The sequence below is a fragment of the Citrus clementina genome, unplaced genomic scaffold (assembly GCF_000493195.1).
Source record: "Citrus clementina cultivar Clemenules unplaced genomic scaffold, Citrus_clementina_v1.0 scaffold_1, whole genome shotgun sequence".
In the NCBI taxonomy this organism is placed as follows: Eukaryota; Viridiplantae; Streptophyta; class Magnoliopsida; order Sapindales; family Rutaceae; genus Citrus; species Citrus x clementina.
The window spans coordinates 26,985,982-26,991,981 of NW_006263303.1; positions in this window are offsets into that span (position 1 = coordinate 26,985,982).

The following is a 6,000-nucleotide window of genomic DNA, read 5'->3' on the forward strand; positions in this document are numbered from 1 at the left end:
ATCGGAAAGCAGTTGACTAGGATAGAAAACCAAATTCAGAAGTCAACTATTACTGTTCCATCAATTTCTCCTATTCCAACAAAATCAGATTCTGACAAAAAGCTTAAGGAACCTATTTTCAAATCCTTTCAGGTTTCGAAAACTAGCCAAAAGCTTGTTCAAGAGTCAAAATCAGATTTTGCTAAAGCCATTAGAGAACAATTAGATATGATAGAAGCTGCTTCTTCCTCATCTAGCAAAGTTCAGATAGCCTTTGATACTCCTCAATCTAGCAAGATTGGAGTATTAGAACAAGACCAAATGTCTATAGCCTCTTCTGATATAGAAGCCTTCAAAGAAGAACCTTCTACTCCTAAAGCCAACAAAATTCATTGGGAATTAGCCCTTCCCACTGTCAAGACTCCACCGGATCTAGCAATAGATAGTAGACCAAGTGCATTAAATCAATCCCGATATAATGCATCTTCAGTCTATGAGTGGAATATTGACGGCATGTCCGAATACAATATCCTAGGATTGTTGCAACAAATGACAATGGCAGCCAATGGCTATAAAACCCAAGCAGGAACTTCTGATCGTGCTATATCAGAAATCCTCATTGCCGGTTTTACTGGTCAATTAAAAGGTTGGTGGGATCATCTTCTCACTAATCAGCAACAATTAGACATTCTAAATTCCATTCAAGTCGATGAAAATAGAGTCCCTATTCTTGATGAGTTCAATAATCCAATTCAGGATGCTGTTGCTACTCTAATTTTAACTATTTCCCTCAATTTCATTGGTGACCCTTCACACATTCGTGATAAAAACGCTGAGTTACTACATAATTTAATATGTAGGAAACTTAGTGAATTTCAAAGTTACAAAATCTCATTTTTTACCAGACTATTTCTAAGAGATGATGCAAATCATATAACTTGGAAAGAAAAATTTCTCGCTGGATTACCTACTCTTCTAGGTGAAAAGGTAAGAAATTCTATTAAAGCCCTTTATGATAACCGTATTCCTTATGATGAGCTCACCTATGGTGAACTCGTCAGTTTTGTCAATAAAGAAGGATTAAAGATTTGTCAAGATTTGAAATTACAGAAACGACTTAAGTGGGAGCTTAAGAAGTCTAAATAAGAATTAGGCGGTTTCTGTAAACAATTCAATTATGACCCCTTTAAAACTTCTATCTCCAAAGATTGTAATGGCGAGTGTTCTACTAAACCCCGCAGGAGACATTACAAATCAAAAAATTCTAAGAAACCCTTCCGTAATTTTAGAGAACTTCCTTATAAGAAACCTTTGAGGCCTTATAAGAAACTCAAATTCTCTAAAAGAAAAAAGTTTAGAGCCAAACCAAAGACCCCTTTTAATTACAAAGAAGCTATATGTCATAAATGTGGCATGAAAGGTCATACTGTAAATTATTGCAGGATGAACAAAAAGCTTCATGAACTTGACCTCGATGAAGAGATCCTTTCCAAATTAGCCCCCCTTCTTGTCGAATCTTCTGATTTCGAATCTTCCATGTTGGGAGACAGTGATCCATATCAAGTTGATGAGCTTTTTGACTCAGATGACTCTGTATCTAGCAGTAGTGAGTTTGAATCTGATTCATATTTAAAGAAAATCAATGTTTTGACTAAAGACCAAGAAATTTTTCTTGAACTTGTAAAGCATATTTCTGATCTAAATCTTCAAAAAGAATATCTTGATAAATTTTTGAAAACTTTAGATTTTAATAAAGCCGAGACTTCTAAAGTCCCAATTGTTAAACAGAATTCTTATGATCTTACTCAAATTTTGGATAAAAAGAAAACAAAGAAGACGGTTCCTAATATCCAAGATCTTCAGAAAGAGATAAAAGAAATCAAATGTGAAATCAGAGATTTAAAAGAAAAACAAAAAAGTGATTCTGATACTATCCAACTTCTTTTACAAAAACAATTGCAGGATAATTCAGACAATGAATCTAATCCTGATGATGGTGATGATATTAAAGTAGAAAATATTGAGTCAGTACCCAATGATTTTCTATTTATTTTAAAGCAAATCACCACAAGAAAGTATTTGGTTAAAGTCACTTTAATATTTTCTGATGATTTTGCAATGGACGTCATTGCCCTTTTTGATACTGGCGCCGATTTAAATTGCATTAGAGAAGACATCGTCCCCAAAAGATTTCATGAAAAAACAAAAGAAAGACTTTCTGCCGCTAATAATTCAAAACTGAATGTCAGTTCCAAGGTTGAAGCCTCAATCCATAATAATGGTTTTGATTTTAAAACTTCTTTTGTCCTCACAAATGATATTCATCATGCCATCATTTTGGGAACTCCTTTTATAAATCTTATAACTCCATATACTGTCAATTATGATAGTATATCCTTCAAAGCAAAAACCAAGAAACTTGTTTTCCCTTTTATTGAAAAACCTAAAACAAGGAATTTGAATATTATTAAAGCCTGTTCTGTTTATCAAAACAGAATAAATAACCTACTTAAATCAAAATAGTGTGATCTAATGTTTTTACAAAAGGATTTAAACTTACAAAGAATTGAAAGCCAATTACAAAGTGATTTCATTAAAAGAAAGGTTTCTGATTTCAAAACTCTCATTGAAAAAGAAATTTGTGCTGATCTACCTTCTGCTTTTTGGGACAGAAAACAACACATGGTAGATCTACCTTATGAAACTTCTTTTAATGAAAGACAAATCCCCACTAAAGCACGTCCAATCCAGATGAACATGGAATTGGAACAACATTGCAAAAATGAAATCAAAGATTTAGAGTCAAAAGAACTCATTGTTAAGTCAAGGTCCCCATGATCTTGTGCCGCTTTTTATGTTAATAAAAATTCTGAAATTGAAAGAGGCACTCCTAGATTAGTTATAAACTACAAACCTCTTAATAACGCTCTAAAATTGATTAGGTATCCAATACCTAATAAAAAGGATTTACTCCAAAAACTATGTTCTGCTCTTATTTTTTCAAAATTCGACATGAAATCTGGTTTTTGGCAAATTCAAATTCATCCTAACGACCGTTACAAAACTGCTTTTACTGTTCCATTTGGACAGTATGAGTGGACTGTTATGCCCTTTGGTTTAAAGAATGCACCCTCAGAATTTCAAAGAATTATGAATGATATTTATAATCCTTATTCTGATTTTTGCATTGTTTACATTGACGATGTATTGATATTTTCAAATTCTATCAATCAACATTTCAAACATTTAAAGACTTTTTATTTTGCCACCAGAAAGGCTGGATTGGCAATTTCCAGTTCTAAAGTTTCTTTATTTCAAACAAAAGTCAGATTCCTTGGTCATCATATTTCTAAAGGAACAATCACTCCAATCGAGAGATCTCTTTTGTTTGTTGATAAATTTCCTGATAAAATTCTTGACAAAACCCAATTACAAAGATTTCTTGGAAGTTTAAATTATGTTCTTGATTTCTGTCCTAACATTAATAGGATGTCTAAACCCTTGCATGATAGATTAAAGAAAAAACCTATTCCTTGGACAGATGAACATACCAAGGTTGTAAAGCTTATAAAGAATTCTGTGAAAAGCATCCCATGTTTATATCTTGCTAATCCTACATTACCTAAAATTATTGAAATTGATGCATCTGATTTAGGTTATGGAGGCATATTAAAGCAAAAAGAAAATGATAAAGAACAGATAGTACAATATGTTTCTGCACATTGGAATGATTGCCAGAAAAATTATTCTACTATCAAAAAAGAAATCATTTCCATTGTTTTATGCATTACAAAATTTCAAAGTGATTTATTAAATCAAAAATTTCTACTTAGGATTGATTGCAAAGCTGCAAAACATGTTTTGGAAAAAGATGTTCAAAATATTGCATCAAAACAGATTTTTGCACGATGGCAAGCCATTTTAAGTGTTTTTGATTTTGATATTGAATATATTAAAGGTGATACAAATTTTATTCCTGATTTTCTAACTCGGAAATTTCTTCAAAACAGATAATGCCGCCAAAGAAGAAAGACAAAGGTAAAGCTGTTCTTAAAGATTCTGAATCTAGAGCAACCTCTAAAGAACCCCAAGCTACCCCTTCTAAAGACAAATTACTTTCCTCAGCCATGCCTATTAAATCTTGGATAGAAATGGTTGAAGAACATGGTGCCCATTACAAAACCACTTCTTCTGATGACCAAGTAAAACAATGGATGAGTTCCATTACAAAGTCTCCTGAGCTTATGCTCGCCTTACAAAACCTTTCCCAAAGCCAGATTTTCTCAAAAGAAGAAAAAGAAAACCCTATCTCCAAAGAAATCTCAAAACCCTCTTCTCAAAATGTGATTGTCTCTAGTGAAAGCTCTTCTTCCCAAATTGTGCTTTCCCAACCATCACCTTCAAAGAAAACCTCCGATTGGTTTGATAAAACCCATTTTCAAAATATTCTTTCTTTAGAAGATGGATTTTACCATGCTGATCATTTCCAAGCAATTTCAAAGTATTTCCCTAAGGGCTGGTTTTTTAAACCATGGGATTTAACAAAACCCCAGTCCTATTATCAAAGCATTTTAGAAATCACTGATTCAGTTAAGTTCAAACATTTCTTTTTCAGTAAATCTCATTCAGAACCAGCCTATTCCACGGCTACTATTTTAAAAGTTTTGAGCCCAAACCAATGGGGTGACCTACTCCATAATTTTAAAACTTTCCCTTTAAATTTTCAAATACGTTTACCTCATTGTCGGATTTATTCCTACTGAGATTACCAACAAGCCTGGTATAACACCTTTTTTATCCAAAATCCCAAAAAATCCTATTCTTGGTTATTTTTCTTTAACCCAAAAATAACCGTCCAAAGCCTTCCAAACTGGTTCCATCATTGGTGGAATACTTTTGGCCCAATACCACAAATTTTAACCCCGAATGCCACCCATTGTTTAAACTTCTTCAAAGCCCACTATACTCCTTCTGATTCCGAGAAAATGTTTCCCATCTTTCTCTGTTTCTGTACAAATTTCTTCCTTCCATGGGTATGGATGTGGAACCTTAGGCTTCATACCCAAGATTCCCAACTCATCATTCAAAGAACCTTTAAAGTAAAATGGTGGTCCAAATTTGACGAACAGTCAAAATTGACTGAAAATTTGGTCCGAGATTGGCTCTCTGCCAAAGGCCTTCTTCAACCCACCATAACTCATTCCAAAGCCCAACAAACCTTTTTGACCCAAAAGTCCAAAGCCCAATCACTATTGACAGGTGCCAAAACAGAAGAAGAATACTTCAAAGCCATGGAACAGCTCCTCGCCTCCCGGTCAAAGTCATCAGTGGCTGACACCTCTGAATACGAAGATGAAGATGAAGATGAAGAGCCATTCATTTCTCTTGGAGAGGAAAATGAAGATGATTGTTTTGGAATTTTTTCTCCTTTAAAGCATTGTAAATAACTATTTAGTTATTTACTTAAAAAAAAAATTTCTGTATATTCGGGTGGTCCTCTAGACACAAGTGAGAGCGCACGTGTCTCTTCACCCGTATCGTATTTCAATTTTTTTACAAAGAATCGACTATTCAAAGATACGATCCAAATGTTACTGTGCACTTAAAGCTCCGCTACAGTGAATAGTGCAGATTTCCAGAGTTTACTGTGCACTTAAAATCCCACTACAGTGAACAGTTTAAAGATCTTTGTATAAAAACCGAGAGAAAGACTCAGACTCCTCAGGTTTTTCATTTCTAAGTTTAGAACTTCTCTCTCTTCTTCTCTCCCTTCTCTCTAAAATTCTCTCTCTCCCTCTCTCTCTGGGAATAGGAATCTGGAATCCGAAGACAAAAATGAATTTCTCCTGGCTTCAGATTAATTTCCCATTATTTCCCTTTCTTCTCTACAAAGAAAACCAACCGATGTAAGGCGTTTCATTCCAGGTTCATGAAAGCATTTGGAGATTTTATTTAAAGCGATTGTACCTTTCGCATTTGAAATGTCTGCAAGTTATTTTATGGAAACATCTAAATTTCCGG